This window comes from Haemaphysalis longicornis, unplaced genomic scaffold, assembly GCF_048455015.1.
Source record: "Haemaphysalis longicornis isolate Haplotype H1 unplaced genomic scaffold, Haemaphysalis longicornis Haplotype H1 scaffold_3, whole genome shotgun sequence".
In the NCBI taxonomy this organism is placed as follows: Eukaryota; Metazoa; Arthropoda; class Arachnida; order Ixodida; family Ixodidae; genus Haemaphysalis; species Haemaphysalis longicornis.
In genome coordinates, this window is record NW_027526335.1 from 46,124,160 (window position 1) to 46,144,267 (window position 20,108).

The following is a 20,108-nucleotide window of genomic DNA, read 5'->3' on the forward strand; positions in this document are numbered from 1 at the left end:
CCCTGTGCAACTGCCTCCAGTGGAAAGTGCCTCAGGCCGGACACTGTACGAAAGGGCGTGCAGGAAGCCCCAAGGAGCCCTCGAAAGACGTCCAGAATAGACATCAGCTCAACGTGAAAGGAAGCACCAAAAATTTCCCGGCCACTCGACGCACAACGACGTAGCCAACGGCATTGAGAAGTCATCGACAAGTCGCAAGAAGGTATCAACCGTCCTTCACTGAGCGCAAGCAGGCGTTCTCGACGTACATACCGGAAGGCCACGCTGAAGTGCTGTCTACGGGAGTGTTCTGAAGGTGGGAAAGAGCGAGATGAGCTTGGTGAGCGGCTTCCCTCCGGCGGCCGCGGCCGCGTTCGCGGCCCCGGAGCCCCTGTACGGCGCGTACTACGCGAGCGGTCCCCCGGGCGCCGAATACTTGGGATGGCTGCTCGGGGACCAGGCGGCGGGAGGCGACCTGGGCGGCGGCAGCAGCGGCGTGCCCGCGGCGTGCTCGTACTCGGCCGGCGGCCCCGCGAGGCCGGGCTCCTCGTGCGAGGAGCCCTGGGCCTCGCCTCACCCGCCCTGCAGCGCCCCTCCGTCGGGGCGCGGGGTCAAGCGGCGGGTGACCGCCAACCGCAAGGAGCGACGCCGCACCCAGAGCATCAACAACGCGTTCGCCGAGCTGCGCGAGTGCATCCCCAACGTGCCGGCCGACACCAAGCTGTCCAAGATCAAGACCCTCAGGCTGGCCACCTCGTACATCGCCTACCTCATGGACCTGCTACAGGGACCACCGAGGCTGCCGCGCACCAGGCCTGCTTCAAGGCCGACCTGCAGGCCGCCCACGCCGCACTCACCCTGCACCAGCAGCACCAGCAGCAGCAGCTGCAGCAGCTGAACCACCAGCAGCAGCAACTCCCGCACCAGCTCACGCCACTCGGCTCGCCAGACGACGCCCGCCGCAAGGAACTGGTAGGTGCACCCTTTTGCACGTTGGAAAGGGGAAGCTCTGTTCTGATAGAACTCTGTTAGGAAACAAACAGCGAATTTTCACTTACGTCTGTCTGCGCAAAAGCGATGCTGGTATGAACTTTGACTTAAAGGTGGCCTGTGAAATCTCGTGGAGCTGCAAGCTGCTTGCCTACTTGCCTACTTGCAAGCTGCTTGCCTACGAATCCTCAGATCCGAGCAATCTGTGAGCACTAAGTGCATGCGGCATTGTACACACGTTTCTTTTTTTAATGCTATACCATTATGTCCCTCTCTTAGCTATGTCTACGGCCGTGTGCCTTTGATAATCGTGCTAAATATCCATGATACTGGATCCAGGATAGAATGTCCACGACAGGATGGTGGCGAGAAGTCGCAAGACGCAGCAATACCTTTACGATAACCACAATCACTGGTTTACGCCATCATGACCACAAACGCTATCTAATCTTGCTTTACACCTATTCGCTATTGTTCGTTTATCGGTATACTTTTCGCTCTGTATAATGTGGCAACTAATCAAACTAAAGTGTACTCAGAGTACAAGGACTCTGCAGAAGGATGGCAAGTTGGACTATTTTGCTCGGCTTGTTGGAACTGATGAACAACCTGTGGGGTGGCATAAGGAAACTGATCTATAGTTGACTTAACCTCCAGTGATACGTTCGAGCACTATATGCAATATGATGAGACATAAGGTACAGGATTCTCCGCTTTCATCCATTCGTTGCGAGCGAGCTTTAATTGAGGTTTTTGTCATAGACATAGGCGATTATCATACCAATTGAAATGCGCGACAATCGAGCCAGGAAGTTTATGACCCTCAAAGTAGACACGTTGTATTCATTTTTGTAAATTGCCGGGTCAACCTGCGTATCTGTGAACGTCGTTGCCGAAAAAAGAAATAATAAGGAAACAGTCGAATTACTTCATTATATCTGAACAATGCCCTAATTTTAATAAAAATGTATATTGCATTGAAATCTGAACTGGGTATTTAAACTCTAACCATTGTCATTCCGTCTCTTTTTTGGCCCGATTTTCCGTTGCCAGAGGGGAGGTACGTGACTTTATCAAGGGACAGATTTTACCCTGCAGGCCCACCAACACGTACAAATTACTGGTAAAGCAAAAATTCTTATTCCTGTCGTTGCTGTTATGATTACTGTTGGCTATACTTTTGTCATTGTGCTTGCTATATTGGAATGTAGCACAGTATAATGGCAAGAATCTTCTTCCATGAGCCTTTTAATTGTATGCACGGTCGGTTATAATGTCGTCTTGAGAATAAGAATTAAAGTCACGATTGTAATGGTAGCCATTTGATAACAACGAATACTACTACGCCCCAGATGATAAAAACCGACGTATTGCAGGTGAACTTGCATTGGAGACATCACCGGTGTCAAACTTCAATGGCCACGTGCTCAAACGGGAATACGTAGCTTTCGTGTTATGCGTTGGCGCATTAACGCTAATTACTTGACACCACCGAACGGGCCGAAGCCATAGCCATAAAATCGTTCAATTTGGTGTACAAGGAAGTTTGGTGCTAGCTAACTTTCACACCAGCGTCGATTGGAAAATCAATTTTGTGAGTTGCTTATCCGAATTTCAACTTGTTTTATGCACCTGTTGTCCCCATTTTCTGAGAACTCACCGTCTCGCTAGCCTTCCAAACAAGCATTGCACAAAACATTAAAGGGGCCCTGCAACAGTGTGAACTCGTTTCTCGTTATGCACGGGGCAAGCTTTCGAACAACAACAAAAAAAGCGCTTTCTCTATTCCCTCCGAGCCTGGAAGCACTTCGAAAGCTTTTAGTGTAGTTATTGCCTGCACGGAAAGGCAATCTGTCACTTGATCGCCGCACCAGACACCATTTCTAGTCTCTCCTTAGCTTTTGTTGCGATTTGTTTTAAAGCAGCTATGGAGTGCTCTTACTGCTTTTAGCCAGACAGTACATAGTGGTGATATTACTTGCGTGCCGTCCCATAACCACGTAGGAAATGCTGTCGGAGCTTGAAGTACGCCAGGGAAAAGCGAGGAATCGCTAGAGGGAGCTACTAACTCATCTGGATTGATTGATTGAAGAGTTTAACGCGCCGACGCTACACAGGCGATGATGCGCGCCGTAGTGGAGGGCTCCGGATTAATTTTGACCACCTGGGGATCTTTAACGTGCGCCGAAACCTAGTGCACACGGGCGTTTTTGCTTTTCGCCTCCATCAGAACTGCGACCTCGCGCTAATAACTCATCTAGTGCGCTTAGCGTATTAGTATTTTGCTCACATAATCTGATGATGGACTCGTTTTTCGAGCCTGTTTAAAAAAAAAAAACGTTTTTGGTGGTGACAGAAGTAGAAAAAAATGTGGTTGACTCCTCTCTCATAGGAATCGGTAAAACACGAAAGTGAAATGTGCAGCGAAATCTGCAGCTGAGCATGATTTGCGGGTCGGCGGCTGCCTTGTGGGTGTGCTCGGCGAGCGACGTCCTGCTGGCGGGTCGCTTCGGCAAAGGTGCACTGGCGTCCTTTCCGTGACGGATATGACGTCAGTGAAATCTTGGTGTATCCCAGCATAACGCATTTTCGTGTTAATTTATAAAACCCGAAAGCGGACAAGCCTGAATATAACGTACTCTTGAGTACTAAAAGTTGCTTCCCCGCAAGAAGACTCTGTGTGCAGGGGTGCACCCTTTACAGGCCGCTTGCATCGTTGTACTGGCGTCATTTCCGGGATGGATATGACGTCAGCGAAATCTTGGTGTATCCGGGAATACAACACTTCTGTGTTAAAAAAGCATTCCCCTAATTAGGACTGTTTCACCCGAATGCGGTAAACTCTTTATATCGCAGGGATTCAGTTAAGTGGTTTCATGAATGTAATGGTGTTTGTGAGCATCATCAAACTTTTGTTTCGAAATCAAGTTTCAACAGAATACAGGTCATGGGCATTTCAGGCTCCCCTGCCGTCAAATAACGGCCGCAAAGAAAGCTCGCGCCCGAACAAGCGGCCCTTTGGTCGCAGTAGGCGTCGCGTATTGACGGGATGCAGCTGTGTAACCAAGCCGCCGTATTTACACTAAATACGCCGCGCCGTATGACCGTCGCTGTCAGCTCGCCGAACCATGTCGCGGTCGTGTCCAGTCGGCGAGGCGTGTCATTTCTTGACACTTCGTCTCGGGGCTTTTAGGCCTATAGATGGTCGGCGGTCTTCGAGGCCGAACCGAAACGTCACTTTAGCAACGTCGGCCTGTCGGCGATGCCGCGCGGCGTGCTTCGCCTTGAGGCGGCCGCACGCACGCGGGGCTGGGACACGTGTATCCGATTGCAGAAAAAACAGGGACCCCTCCCCGCTGCGCTCTCCTGCTTTTGTATCTTCTTGGTCTGCCGCCTTTTTTTACCGAGCGCTGAACTCTATAAGTTAAGAACTGTTTCCTCCGATTTCTCGCCGCTTTACATTCTTCCCGGCTATACAGCGTGCATACGGTATGCACGAAAAAAAAAAAAACGACTTTCGTTTTTCTTTTGTAAATCATCGTTCAGGAGGCCGCAAGAGGCGTAGGAAGAGTGCACATTGGCGCCCACTGCTTTGCGGTCCGACATGTATAGACCGTGTAGCAGCATGTTCTATGCCGTGTAGTACGCCGATGCCTTGCAAGAAAGCACATTCAAGCCGTTACCGCTACCGCTCCTGATGTACATCATCATCATCATCAGCCTGGTTATGTCCACTGCAGGACAAAGGCCTCCCCTAAATATCCCCAGCCACGTCTATTGAGGGCTATAGTGGGGGCCACCCTTTCCCCCAGAATTGGGATTTAAATTAGAATGTTGAGTGGAATGTACATCCCCCCATTGAATCGGAATGCAGATGTACACGAATGGTCTTTTATTTGTACCCGCCGCGGTGGTTCATTCATTGGCTAAGGTGTTGTGCTGCTAATCCCAAGGACGTGGGTTTGATCCCAGCCGCGGTGGCCGCTTTTCAGATGGAAGCGAGAAGCGAAAACGGCCGCGTGTCGAGATTTCGGCGCACTTTAAAGATTTCTGGATGGTCAAGATTAATACTGAGCCCACCACAATTATTTTAATGTTTTACAGCGAAGCTGTATTTGGGTAGGGTTCCGTGCATTCCTTTCTGTGCGCGAGCCAAACCTCCACCAGGCAAAGCCAACTTGGTCGCGAATGCTCAGCAAAAAACGGCTGTAGCCCTTGCATTATCGGGACTTTCTCAACAACGGTTACGTGAAAATGGACTGCTAAAACGACTCTATAATTGCGCTGAATTTCGTTTACTCGTAGTAATTAGTTATTTCGCAGTAAAGTTACAAAAGGTTTCCAGAAGCACCTCTAAAACGGCTTCACTACAATACACATCTTTATTGCTGAAAATACATTTTTACGGAGTCAGTGTAATCATTCTAATATCGAGGTATGCAGGCCCCAGGGTCTGTTAGTTCATACCTGTATAAGACGCCATGCATCGGTAAAATCAATACGCACCACGATCCTTAAAGTTGGCTTCACTAGTGCGTTGCTATGAAAACATATTTAGTGGCTTTATAAGCTTTTATGTATAAAAAGACGTGGACATTCATACTGATTCCATTTTTATATTAGCCTGACACATCATGCGTTACATACGGGCATACAGGCGTCCTGGTTGAGTCCACATAGAAATAGGGAAGCATTAAAAATACACATTGCAGGATGATCCCCCAGAGTTTTGCTCACGACGCAAGTGGCATAGTGAACGCAGCATGTCAGGCCTCCGTATTTATAGGTGGTTCTGCAGTGGCTATCGTCGATGACGCCCGCGGCAGAGGGTTCTCGGATTGCTCGAAAACTGCGGCTGATGGTGTTCCCACGGCTGCGGTGTCGACTCACAAGCGGCTCTCCTGTCGGTGGGATTCTCGGGTGGCGCATAAACGGCTTTTTAAGGCGAAAGCTTTCTTACCGGGGCCGATGGCATCGTGTCATAAAACTAGTGCATTTCCCCGTAGACCGGCTGGTCGACCGAAAAGCTCTGATGGGATCTCTGGACACACGGCGCGTGCGTGAAACTGGGCTTCCATTGCGTCAAAACGGTTACTAGAAAATCGGGAAAAAAGAACTGTTCTAGATAAGAAAATACGTACACAGATCAATCATGAAGACAGATAACAAAAGTATACCTTTACCTCATAAACCATGTGTCGGTGTATAGATTTAGATAGTTCGCAGATGCGTTTACTTAGAGCGCGAAAAATCGTCGCATAGACTCGTTTTTCGTTTGCGATTTGGGTCTTTGAAGGCTTGCCGATAAATTGAGCGCACTTTCAGCGAAGAGTGGGCGCATTTTTAGCGAAAGTGTTGGCGCACTTTTGACGCAGTTCTTATGTGAGAAAGCTTTCGCGCCTCTCTCAACTTTCTTTAGGACAGGGTAATAATTTTTTTTTATTTATCGCATTTCGTAGTTTACATCGGTGCTGGCCTTTTAAGGACTGCAAACGCCAGAAGGGATCGGTCAGCTGATAAAAGAAACAACTAAACGAGTTATTTGTGAACTGCGAAACTACGAAGTACGCAACCGAGAAAGCGAATAGAAAGAAAGCAGGAAAATTAACCAGGCCGCAGAGCCCATTTGGCGCACGTGCAGCATTAAGGATGTTAAACAGGAGAGCAAGGGGAAGTTGGAGCGCAGACGGGTATACGCTTTCATCACCTTTGCGTCAAGCACTGCAAAATTTCACAGTAGTCAACACTGCTTAGAAAACTAATTTGGTCGCGCCTGTGAAAGTAATGGTCGGGACCAGTGTAGCGAATTAGTTTCCGCCCAGAACGGCCACCCGTCCAATCAGCTCAACTTAACCGAAAACCTGCGTTTCTCAGGCGCGTATTGCGGGCAGCGCTAAAGTACGCGCCAAATCTCTCTAGCACCGCGGAAATCGCCGAAGGCGATGTTGTTCTTCACGATGAGGAAGCAGTAAGCTTTCGTGAACGCTACTCCAAACCATAATCGACGAAGTAAAGTTGGCCGGGAGTGAGAGGAACAAGACGACCAACAGAATTCGAGTTGGGCATTGAGGGCGTGGAGGGCGGATTTGGTAAAGTAAGCTGCATTCTGCCGCTTTAGCATAGTCGTTCGTGCGAAAGAACAAAGCGGACCGGTGGCATCGGTCCTTGCTTGCGGAGCTGAGATGTTATAACGTAGATACGCATTATAAACGCCGTGCCATAACTGCACGCATTCTATGAAAACCTATCGTAATGAAAAACACGCATAATAATCCTATGAAAGGATTATTACGCGTGTACGCTACGCTGAACGGCACCCCGTAACGCTTCATACAATCGAAATTTTAGTGTAGTCTTGCAATCTCACTCACTCACTCACTCACTCACTCACTCACTCACTCACTCACTCACTCACTCACTCACTCACTCACTCACTCACTCACTCACTCACTCACTCACTCACTCACTCACTCACTCACTCACTCACTCACTCACTCACTCACTCAGTCACTCACTCACTCACTAACCTATTGCGCAACTAAAATTGCACGGAAGAAAAAAGAAAGAAAAGGAAGATCGCTTGGCCACTGAACTGAAATTTTTTTGTGACCTTACAGGGAACGATCACTTTCGATTGAAATCACCCGGCGGTGCAAGCTGAACACAAATAAAATTTGCCATCGCAACCACAAGTTCACCACTGAGCGCATTTAGCCCCAGTAAATCAGTCAATATCGGTTAGCGCCGCATTTTAAGCGAGCCAACCGGCGGCGTCCGCCGAATCCGGCGGGCGCCGCAAAGCGATCAGCGCCCCAGCGCCTCGATTCCTTGCGCCGCGGTCCGAGCGACCGATGATAGCCGAGGCATGCGAAACCCGAGCCCTGCGGTTGCGCGATAAAGCGCCTCTTGCACGCAGCGCCAACAAGGGGCCTCATTGAGCGAAGCCCTGGCGCCAGCAAGACGCCCGGAGGGACCCTATCGAGAAGCGCGCCTGCATACGGGCAGCCTTGATTCCCGAGAAGCTTGCGAGACGAGCTGCTGCGGCGGCGGGAGAATCCATTTTTCACGACGATGGGCCCCGCTTCGGGCACTCGTCGACGACATGACGAACTCGGAGGGACGCGCTAAGGCGAACTGTGCTCGGCATTCTATAAGAAGTGTCTGTGCATACCAGAGGCCGCTAATGAAGTTCGAGGACTTCGACTCACTGAAGATTCAAACCAATTCTTACAGCGTTGCCTCAACCTTGGGGATGAGACAAGAATTGTTGTTTGGTTAGTTGTTTGCGGTTTAAAACCGTCGTGACAAGCGCATAATTTGACGACCACACGAAAGAAGACAAGAAGCGCTTATCCTTGCTTTCTCTTATTCATAGGTCACGGCTGGGGATAGGGTTTGCTCGAGTAATGTCACTTCATATTGAAACGGTCACGTCGACCTCACTTCAACCTCACGTCCAGGTTAGGGATAGTCTGTAGTTTGTTTCCAATGTCTTCGTCAGCGTGCTGTAGAGAAAGATGGACGACATGGCTACCTCACGGCCACACTTGACGTCAGCCTCTCCCTAACGTCGTTGTAGATCGTATAAATGTCTCAAGTTCGAGAACTAGATTCAAGTTAACTTAATAAGTACGGTTCTTCGACGGTTATTCGTTTTTCATTTCAATGCATTAATCGAAGGCACAGTGCTGAGCTAGTCATTTGTTTTGAAGAAAAAAACTGGCTAGAAAGACGCGGATTCAAGAAGTTGATGGTAGCCTTAGAAGCGCTGTGTGTCTCTCCTTTTGTCGAGCTTGTGTATTCGTTGAGTCGAGGAGATTACCAACACGCCCGAATCTGCACACTAACAAACTATATTGGTTTCGATTGTTATTTTTGACACTCGCGGTTCTTTAAATTGGTTTTTAAGCTGATAACTGTCATTTTACTGGGAACAGTGCAATTATTTGTACTAATTGTTACACTGGTCAAAAACCCGTTATTAAGCGGGCTACATTATTCCCAGTAAAAACTACAAAAAAAAACAATGAATTTTTTGGATTTTGTTGGTTGCACGGTTTGATCGTAATGCACGGATACCACGAAATGTCCATTCTGAATTACTTTGTGCAACCCATACTTTCGTGAGGACATCTTGTTCACAACGTTATATTGCCGAATAAAAAAAAGTATATGTTGTCATTTCGCCAGCAAAGCTCGGTATACAACAACTCCGAAACATAAAAAAAAACAAGATTCCCCTAAATATCCGTGAAATTTAACGCTTAAACCGGCGGTGAAGGTGTAATAAGGGAAGTAGTAAAATGCTCGGCAGTGAGAGCGCTTTGAACAGCTCCATCCCAGTTCCTGGTATACGATAACGTGTCTTACCAAGCTAACTTAGTTAACACGAGCATTTAAAGCAAAAGGAAGCAAAAAGTGCGTGTTATCGCCTTGAGCATGCACAAGCTGAAAAATGCACTATAGGCAAAAAAAAAAAAAATCAGGGAAGATTGCACTCACACGCAAGACTTGAATGGCGAAGCTATTGTAGATGATCATTGACGGACACAAAGTTGACGGTTAGTACCTTTGTGGTGTTGTGGTTGGCGTCGGCGGAATGGCATTTCAATGACCTTATATTGAGCAAGGTCAGAGTGAGCTCGTCGTTTTGGTCGACGTGTTCGTACGGCAAGCGAAACTTATCATCTCTGCTTTGCACGGCGAGCCTCTCGAAGGGCGGTTTCTTCCTCGGCCGTGCGTACCATCCGCACTTCGACATTCAAGTCGCGGCCCTTGTACGGTACAGAGCGCATGCGAACCCCGACACGAGGACGAACGAACCAGGGGCGTACGCTATGACGTGTCTTTCTCGTTCCGAGCAAGTGTTGCCACGATACGACGAACGCTGGAGTTTTCTTGTGGCCAATGTTGGCCAATATCCTCTATGTGGGTGTGCTTGGCTTGAGGAATTCGTGCGCTCGAGGCACGCGTGCACGAGCGCTCGGCATTTTCTTTGTATTTCCAACTGCGGACACAATACACAAACGATTTGGTCAACAGCTTTACTGTTAAAAAAATATGGTTGACTCACACCGACAACACTGCTCAGTCGGTCTGATTCTATTGGGCAATCATGCTATTTCCAGCTCAATTTTCCTCTCTCGAACGTTTTTCATAGCAAATTATAGGCATATTTGCTCGTCTAACACCCCCCTCTCCCTCACGCTTGCGAGCTGGCGTGCGTCCTAGTGTGTTTGAGCGCAGGCCTTTAATGTCGTTGAAAATATTCCTCTTGCACTGGCGTACGCAGGGGAGGTAGTGGGAAGGGGGGAGGGTGAGCAACGGAAGAGGCTGCTAATTCCACCTAACATGAAATAACGACTTCCTATAATAATTTTTAGGTCGCAAGCTACGCCGCACCATGCCGGATGTCGGCTCCCGCCACAAGGATCAGGCATTTTGCGATGTCTCCGAATAGCGATCAAAATGTTATGCGAAGTTCACCACGGAATCTTAAAGTTTTAAACGCTTGAGCATCTCTGAAATGGGGTCTACACGAGCGAAGCCGCCTGTGTGCCTGTAACGCTTGATGTGTCACGCTCTCGCCGCATAAAATGCTGTGATACTACGTATAACACCTTTGCCGCCCAAGAGATGTTTGCTCAGCAATGCACCATGCTTCAGCAGTGAAGCCAACCTTAGAGGGTCTTGGAGTATGGTGTTTTCTATGGATACACGGCGTCTTACGGATAGAGGTAGTTAATAGGGCCTTCATACTTCGATATCAGAAACTGAAGCTGAAAAATGTATTTGCAGCAATACATACGTGTATAAGAGCAAAGCCGTTTTGAGGGGGCTTGTTGTATCGTACTCCATAGGGATGCGTGGGGGTTTAAGGAGGCATTTAAAAGGTCCTAGGGCGTTCATACATTGAAATCAGACTCCCTACACTGCCCATACAAATGTCTCCCCAGCAATGGATTTGTGCATAGTAATGACGCGTACTTTAATAGAGCTCGGTGTATAGCAAAGCGGTGTACACTTCGTATTAGTCCTCATTCACAATGCCGTAACCTTCTCCATTACGGCACCGTCACGTCAAGAAACCGTGAAGGCGACGTAAACGGAGTAGCGTTCGCACTGGAGCTCTCTATCAGAGTACAGGGTCGTCTGCCTAGTGATTAGTTTAGCCTAAAATTGAGCGTGATTAACCTGAAAAGTAAAGAAAATGGCTAAGATTTTTACGTGTGCTCCCTTTTCGCTAAATTTAGCCGTAAAAATTTGTTTTCTGATTGGCTGGTTTAGCACGGGGCGTGGTCCCGTCGCGTTGACGGAACGGAAACATAGAGCTCGGCTTCCCGTCACCGTCGCACCGTTTTCGGCGAGAAATCGCCCGAGAAACTGTCGCCCATGACGGAAGACGGTGACGTGACGGTGACGTGACGGGGTGAAAAACGGCTGCGTGAATGAGGGCTTACCCGACAACCCCCTTTTTGGTGTTTCAGATGTGTTTTTACCTCTCCTTCCGGGTGAGACATACAGTGAGCCGGTTTTGTATGTTGGTGCAGTTTGCACAAGGTCCCTTGTGACAGTGAATCCAGCAGCACTTAAATCCAGAGAGCAAGAAGGAACGTCCACAATGTGCTTCGTCTTGATGTGAGACGTAGCCGTATACGTTCACGTGACCGCCATCGACCCAGCTGCGCATCGGCTTACCACGAGATGCGCTGCAACGCGCGACACATCACCGCGCTCATATATACGGTCATGGGGAACGAGGAACTATGCTGTTATCACGTTTAGATCCGATGGTAACTCAACGAATTTAAATGGCGAACTGGTTTTTTTTATCGTACGGTTTTCTAAAACCCACTGATTTAACTATAACATCCACACCCGACACTTCCATTCAGTTAGTGGGGTTTTTATTTTGACGCTTGAGTTGACGTTATTTGAACGCAGCGACCGAAAGAAGTGAGTTTTATGAGTAGCGTGTTTAAAATGAGTGGCCGTTCTTTGAGCTGCTGTGTGAGTTTTTAATTAACAATGAAATGACAAACACATATTGATAGCTTCCAAACGTGTCCAACCAGCAGGGGAACCGACGTAACGAAAAGGAACAGGCACGCATTCAACCGCCATGGCGCAACGTTCGACTTTCCTGCAGGACCGCAATTTCTGCGGTATCGTTCACTCAACTGCAAACTCGTCGAATGTTGACGACTTCTCTGTCGTTAACCTCGCTCATGCTGTCGTCATGGATTCTCACCTCTCGTTTAACTCGCTTCGTTTGATGAGGTCGAGGTCTATTGGAGTCCGAGGTTAACCTCATGTGGTCGAAGCCTCGGGAGGTTGCGCACACAAGGTGTGTGTATACAACGTTCAGGTACTTTCTTAAGTGACGGCTAGAGTGAACTAGAATACTTGGGTGACGACAGAAAGTCAGCATTGATCACGATCCCCTGTCGCACGGGCACGGCGCACCTGAAAAATGATTCTGAACAAATAATGGCATTGGCCATGAAACGTAAACAGATGAAAAAAAGAGAAAGGAAGAAGAGGTCTTCCGAGTGGATACAGCGAATGCAATGTTATATCCACAAACGCGATACTGTAGAGCTTACAATCGGCTCCCTATAACCGTAACGTTGCTAAATCAGGCGACTGAGCAGGAAGTCAAACCCACGCATTGCGTCAAATTTTGTAATGAAGTTGAACTCGACGGACGAAACGACGGGACGCAGCGACAGACAGGACGGGCGTTCGTGCTGCCTGCTGCTTTGCCCTAACGTCTTGTTCGTGCCGTTCTACATTACTAACACCGCATTATTAATTGTCCTCGTAGTTCACCAGTCACATCTCGCGCATGTCTTTCCTGCTCACCCCAAGCCTTTACTCGCCCGCGAGCGAGGGCCCTCTGCCTCGTCTTGCCCCGCGCGAGTGCAACGCTGCAGTGACGTATAGTGTACGGCCCTGTGACACGTGCTCTGGTTCGCATCTGCGGAAGCGGTCAAGTGCTGCTGCCGTAGCAGGAACATTCCTGCGGGGAGAACGCGTAATCGCTCCGTCTCCCCCCGCCTGCTTGTCTGCCTTCCCGACCCTGTGTGTGCTGCATAAGCTTGTGCGTCATCGGCGTCGTCGCGGGGGCTGTATGGAGCTACTTATGTACCTCGACCTGCATATTGGTTCGGAAGGGAGCGGGTGCTTAAGCTAAACCATTGATAGGTTGCGGTGTGTTCGTGCACGGAAGCACGAACGTTTGGAAGGGCTTTATATAGTTGCTTCTGTTTGCTGGCGTTGTCCTAATTACCATCAACCGCAATGCAAACCTTTCCTAATGTTTGTTGTATTGAGCGCTGCGCGAATTGCGCGTTCTCATTTTGAGTAAAGATACCATGACGTTCAGTGACTAAGGCGTTCCGTGTCTATAATAAAACTTTGCGGTTTCGATTCTCATTTAGAATAAAGGTGGTTGAATGGACAACAGTCGATGACGTTTTTTGCGCGCTAAGAACGGCATGCAGGTTGTCTAGACTAATTCGCAAGCCTCAGGTTCTAATCACAGCAATTATTTTATTTTCATTGCTTTTGGTTGTGCTGCTTTGAAGGGATCTGCTGGTCGGTCGGTCAGTGCACACAAAATATCTTTGACAATCGCGTCGTTTTCGTCGACGTAGGATGACCAAGAAGCTAAATGTCAACCATCGTAATTGATTCCGTTGTCTTCATGCGCGGAGTCAGTGATTGGGCGTCACGACGCAGAAGGTGCGCTGCCCTGCCACAGCAACGGCTGATAGTAAATTTAAACTCAGTCTCAATCGCTCACAGCTCCTCTGAAACCGTAGCACGCCTTCTGAACTCTTCCGCCAACATCTTTTCTTTTCAGTTCGCATGACGTCATTACCTGTTGGCTGTGCCAGACTTGACAGCGAGCAACAATTTGAATCGATGCGAGGCGCCACCAAATATAATACTCACAGGTCACTCAGGTCCCTTAAGCGGTGCGTCAACCACTAATTCAGTAAAGATCGGAGGTACGATAGAACATTAGTGCTTCACAAGTTCACCGGGGTTCCGGCGCAGTTGATTTCCGCATCAGCGTTATCAGGACGGCCCTGAACAACAGCGACAGCGCGACTGAGAAGAATACACGGAGAGCTCCGTATCTGCGGGCCTCCGCCGTACCGCCCAAGTGAACAGGGTGAACCTAGCGCGGGTTGGGTCTACAGCCAGGCCCGTTCGGTCGGCGTTTGCGTCTGGGAGCGAGCGAGCGGCCTGCGCAGGCGGCAACAATGGCTGCCCGCGAGTCTGGCATTTCCCATTACGGGATAATCTAATAACTTCCGAGCGCCGGGACGTCGCGGCGGCGCGTGCTTCGCAGCCGGATAACGGGAGCTGCTTTACTGCCTGCTGCAGGAGCGACCGGGTGCGCGTCTGGAGTGGCGTTGCGGCTTAATTTTATCCCAAATCGGGCGATAAATTTGCTCGTTGCGGGCGATCTGAGATGAGGTGTCATTTGGAAGCGTGCCCGCCGCAACATTAGTATCACAAGCGAAGCTAGAGCGCTGTGGTGATCGTGTGAGCGTGTTTTGAGGGCATTATACCAAAGTTTATTCTGTTTTCTTTTTCGGCTATCCTTTGCCAGATTACTTTGTAGCTGCGTGATGAATTAGTGAGCCTATGGAGTGGGCATTCAGTGTTGCTTAATTTTGATGTTGCAGTGATAATGGCGGCGTCAGTCTATGCCATGATTATAGGCATAACTTTATTGATTAGTATACTTACGCGCTTCTTTCACGTGAACCTGGCTTGCGCCGTGCGGTGGACTGTTTTGGAGTCACAGTTGTGCATTCCATGGCTGAAGCCACCCTTGGTAAAAGGAAAGGGACGTGGAGAACGGAGAGATAGGCAGTAACGTATTGCTGCCGTTGACGACATATCCTTGCGATAAGTGAGGATCTAGTTTGTACGGGAAGTTTATGGAATGATCTCTTGTTTGCAGCACTAAGTATGCAGCGTGAAGATGAATTTTATCTGCACAGCAATAATTTCGAAGGTTTTTTTTTTTTTTTTTTGCCTTCAGTGTGAAACTGGTTCGTGCTGCGAAGTGACAAAGTGAGATTTTATTGCACGCAATGCAGCTTTGCTTTAAGTGACGTCAGGCATTGTAACGTCAGGTTGTACCGTCAGGTATTGCTGATATGTGGCGCTTGATCATTCGTAACTGAATCCTTGTAGACTCTTATTAAGGAACTCAACTTATCACATTCGACACACAGTATCTTTAGTTTAATTCAGAACCCTTTTAACACTTCAGTCACTATAATAGGTCAGTGTATGGACGCCAAGGCCACACGTGGGTAGCTTGTCGGTAATCAGTGTGCCCACGAGGCGGCTATAGAGTGTTTCCTATAGCTTTAATACATTCCCTGATGTTTAGCCTGCCGCGTTATTTCTCGCCGGGCGTAAACGAGACCATATGAAACAAGCCAATGAACAATGGCTTGACAATGTGATCCCCTTATAGGCTACATTACTGACAATGGTCACTTTCCCCGACCTTCGGTCATTTCTATTAAGGCCATCGCTATTATGCTGAGTATACTCCACATATTTTTCAGAAGTCATATAAACATTTTATTCCGCCAAGAAAGTATATATGCATGCCCTTTTGGCTATTTCTACACGACAGCCAACCTGTATCACCTAGTCTGCAGCTGCTCCTCCGAGCACATGCTACCCGACAAATAGGACATTCTCTTTGCTTTGCTTGAACTGGCTCACTGCAATCTTCTCTTCGTAGATTTTGGCCGGAATTCGTTCGAGAGAGATTTCGGGGTAGAGCGATGCTGGCTGGCCCTTCCTTGTAGGGCAACCTTTCTCTGGACTTGTGTGTGTGTGTGTGTGTGGGGAGGGGGGGGGGAGAGACACCGCGACGGCTCACCACAACAAACGAAGGACATTTGCCATCCTTCTTTCCCTTCCAGCCGTTAAGCTATCCTTTCCTCTGTGCGAAATAGAAGCGTTTCAGTCAATAAGTTTTGATTACCTTCCCCAAACCACCGAGCTTATGACGATAACGGCTTGTAAATAATATTATAACTCGTAAAATGGCATTGCATGCTTGAGACAGTTTCCTGAAGAAACATATACATAAATCAGGTTTTCCTCATGACTGCATGACTGTACATACAAAAAAGTATAGACATGGTGGGTCCACCATGCTATCACATAAATAGGCGCTCCTGTGGTGTTTCCCGAAAGAGGAACCGGCTCTCTACATTATCGAAGAGAATCGAGGAGGATAAAAAGCGAAATACAGTGACGGGGGGGGGGGGGGGGATGCGCGACCTGCTTTAAGCCATAGACATGCGCTGCGTACCGGTGCGTTTACACCACGGTATGCGGGCCCGGTGTCGGGGCACTCGGGTGCTCACGATTAGCCGTTCGTCCACTCATGATGACGCTGCCACATGGCCCCAGGCGCGTCACTGCAGCGACCACGTAATGCACGCCACGGCACAGGAGAGCTGTGCATGCATCAAGAGTGGCCGGCAGACATCGGCGGCAACAATGCTCGGTGCGCGGCCTCTTCCAAGTAGGTGGGTCGTCTGACACAAGCCAGATGAGCGGCGCGGCTATTTAGGGCGACCCTGGGAGCTGGGCCGGTACTACCTCCTTGAAAGAAAAAAACGCTCGGGCCGCCGCCGCCGCCGCGTGCTCCTCAAGTGGCCAGCGCCTGCCGATGTGGCAAGGGGATGGCCGGCATAGTGCACGGCTGGTGCACCTATCGGTCGCCGTTGTTCCTTTACGTAGGCGCAAATAGTATATATATAGCATGGGGAGCATGGTTTTAGGCTGTAAGGACGGGTTTAACAGCAGCTAAATCTGTTGATAGCTGTTTGATTAACCAGTTAACCAGTTTTTGGTGCTTGATCGATTGATCGATCGAGTGAGTGAGTGAGTGAGTGAGTGAGTGAGTGAGTGAGTGAGTGAGTGAGTGAGTGAGTGAGTGAGTGAGTGAGTGAGTGAGTGAGTGAGTGAGTGAGTGAGTGAGTGAGTGAGTGAGTGAGTGAGTGAGTGAGTGAGTGAGTGAGTGAGTGAGTGACGACAGAGAGGACGCCGGCGCGTCATTGCGGAGCCTTCCTCTTCGTTCGTTGCTGACTGTCACCCCGTTTTTCCTCTGTCCCGTTACCAGGCGAGCGTGATCCAGGCCGAGAAGAGGGGCAAGGGCCGGACGGGCTGGCCGCAGCACGTCTGGGCGCTGGAGCTCAAGCACGACGCCTGAGGCACCCGGCGGCTCTTCTTCTGCGCACGCGCGACAGCCCTCCACGGAACGCGGTGATCGCTACTCGGGCACGGGCGACCAACAGTGCGTGCATCATCCAGAGACAGTGCTATAGTGCCAGACTGTGTCGCCGCAGAGCGCACGCCGCCACAGCGGCTGCCCCTGCCTTCTTGACGCCACTCGGCTGTGCTCGACGAGTGAGCGGGACAAAGTGGGATCAGAAAGAGCAAGACTTGTTGCATTTCTTTGTTCCCTGTGCGTAGCTGCTTTACGAGATCCTAGGGTAGGTGCCAACACGGAGGTTCCCAATACCGCAGACAATTACCATAGGAATCGTGTGTCTTCGTGGCGATAGTTGTCAACCAAAAAGCCAAAGCCTCACTTGTCCCTGCAGAACGTGCTTTTAATGGCCCGTCACTTTGCTGGCGCATGTGCTCGCCTTTGCGGCCGTGGCGCCAGGGCATCTACTAAAGTGGCCCGTATAGTGAAGCAGCGGAAGTATTTACAGAAGTGGCAGGGCGCACGACCTCGGACTGCAACAAGTCGACGTGATTTTTTTTTAAAGCTTTACGGCTGCGCCGCGCCATTGTCTGCAATGGCGCCGCATCGTGATAACCGATACCAAAGCCACGCGCATACCCGTTGCCCTCCCTTCTTGCACCTTACAAGCCGCTGCGGTTCACGCTAAACCGGTTTGCGGCACGACGAACAAGGATATAAGGCAAGCGCTGCCGGAAACGAGATATCCCTAACCTCCGACGTGCTTCTAAAGTAGGTTAGTTATCCGTCGGCTCGTTACGTCAAGCGACGTCGGAAACCAAAGGTGGACAACGAATCGCGGTGCCAGTCCGTGTACAAGGAACTGTGCCGGGCAGCTGAGGCCGATCACCAAAAGGAAGAGAAACACGCATTTGCGCGAAGTCGCTCCTGGCGAAGAACTGCACGCGAAAAGAGGTGTTATTTTTCCGCGGGTGTTATTTTTCCGCACACAGACACGCACGCGCAAACACACAGCCGACAGTGGAATCAATTCCTGCATGCGGAAGCATTTAGCGGAAGCGAAGCACAACGAACCACGAAATGTCGCGAACAATGTCCACATGATCCCGTGGAACAGAGGTCGGTATGCAAACACCGACGGTCCATGTGGATACGCAAACGCGTTCTGGGCAATTTTCGCTGAAGTGGGAAACAGTAAGTTAGGTCTGCACTCCTAAAAATTCGTCGTCTAGACATTTTTTAGTCATGTATTAGGGTATACATGCAAAGAGTCGTCTGGGTGTAGCACTACGCTGCACCACTCTGGCACACATTGATAAATGAGAAGTTCGTTATGGGGTCCGTGATTTTTTTAGGTATTAACCAAACTGAAATGAGCTTTCATTTCGTTTGCTAGTTATGCTCTAGGTAGCATTATTCACGACGTAAAAATTTATGCGCTGGTTTTACAGTGCTAATCTTTGGTTCATAGGTCAGCACTGGCGCGATGGGTCTTAACTGCCGACGACAGTGGTGGTCTTGTCGCCGCCCGAGCAGCAGTGGCATTTGCTCGCTGTACTTAGACCCAAACGTAATATGGAGAACAAACACAACGCCTTCGACTGCCAAGATGACTGATGTACTCGTATGTGCACGAACCAACGCCTGATAGAAATACTCAGATTCTGTTGCTAACCGACATTACCTTATATACGCGTAACCAAAGAACTGAGAGCGTATTGTTGCCTGCCTATGATTGTCTGGAGTTCGGAGCTTCAGTTTTATTTACAGGTGCGCGTGTACTCAGTATCGGAAATGGTGATAGTTTTCTCCTTATTTGTAAATATTCCTTGCCTTTCCCGCTTTGCGATCCATTTCGTGCCAACCGGCGGCAATGAGCGGTTTATTTGAAAGCGTTTCTTTCTTTTTTTAGATTTGTACGTATGTTGTACAATTGCCTTACAGAATCTGTTGTAATTTAGCTCTGGAGTTACTTGACGACTTCCCTAAGTGCAATGTTTTACCTTGCTTTTTATTGGTCGGTGATTTACTTGAGATAATAAAGAACGAGTGCAAAATGCTTGCTACGTGTTCTGAATGTTCTTAAAAGCGTTTTCGTCGCATGTTCTGTGCAACTGTATACGCACACCCGCATTCTCGAGAACAATTAGCCAGACCATCGGCCCGTTCGGACTGTCGGGTTGTGTCTGAAGAAATACTCTTGGGTCCTTGGCCAGACGCCCCGCGTGCCCACAAGGCATAAAGCCCGTCTTGATGAACGTCTTGAACACATGCACTGTAAGTATAGGCATCTTTTGTATATAGCCGTTCATCTTCATTTCTCTCATCCTCTATACACGCTCTTTATTTCCCTTCCCACAAATAAAATAGCTGGCCAGAGCTGATATCATTAGGCTGACCTTTCTGTGTTTCACCTTTCAATAAAATTTCTCTCTCTCTCATCTTTGTAAAGAAAACAAAAAAAAAATGTGGTTGATTCATCTGTCATAGGAATCGGTAAAACACGAAAGTGAAATCTGCAGCGAAATCTGCAGCTGAGCATGATTTGCGGGTCGGCGGCTCTCTTGTGGGTGTGCTTGGTGAGCGAAGTCCTGCTGGCGGTTCGCTTCGGAAAAGATGTGCTGGCGTCATTTCCGCGACTGATATCACGTTAGTGAAATCTTGGTGTGTCCTGGCATAAAACACTTTCGTGTGAAAATATAAATCCCTAACACGAACAACCCTCAGCATAACGTACTCTTTAGTACTAAAGGTTGCTTCCCCGCAAGAAGACCCTGTGTGCAGGGGTGCACCATTTACAGGCCGCTTGCATCGTTGTACTGGCGTCATTCCCGTGACAGATATACCGTCTCTCAAACGTTTGTGTATC

The 20,108-nt window shown here is 49.1% G+C and overlaps 1 pseudogene across 1 annotated transcript; it reads left to right on the plus strand.

Moving 5' to 3' along the window:
• Window positions 1-6: 6 nt before the first annotated feature.
• On the plus strand, window positions 7-19,301 carry LOC144174394 (heart- and neural crest derivatives-expressed protein 2-like; annotated as a pseudogene). Its single transcript, XR_013323465.1, has 2 exons — window positions 7-951; window positions 17,150-19,301. The product of XR_013323465.1 is annotated as a heart- and neural crest derivatives-expressed protein 2-like (transcript).
• Window positions 19,302-20,108: the final 807 nt, after the last annotated feature.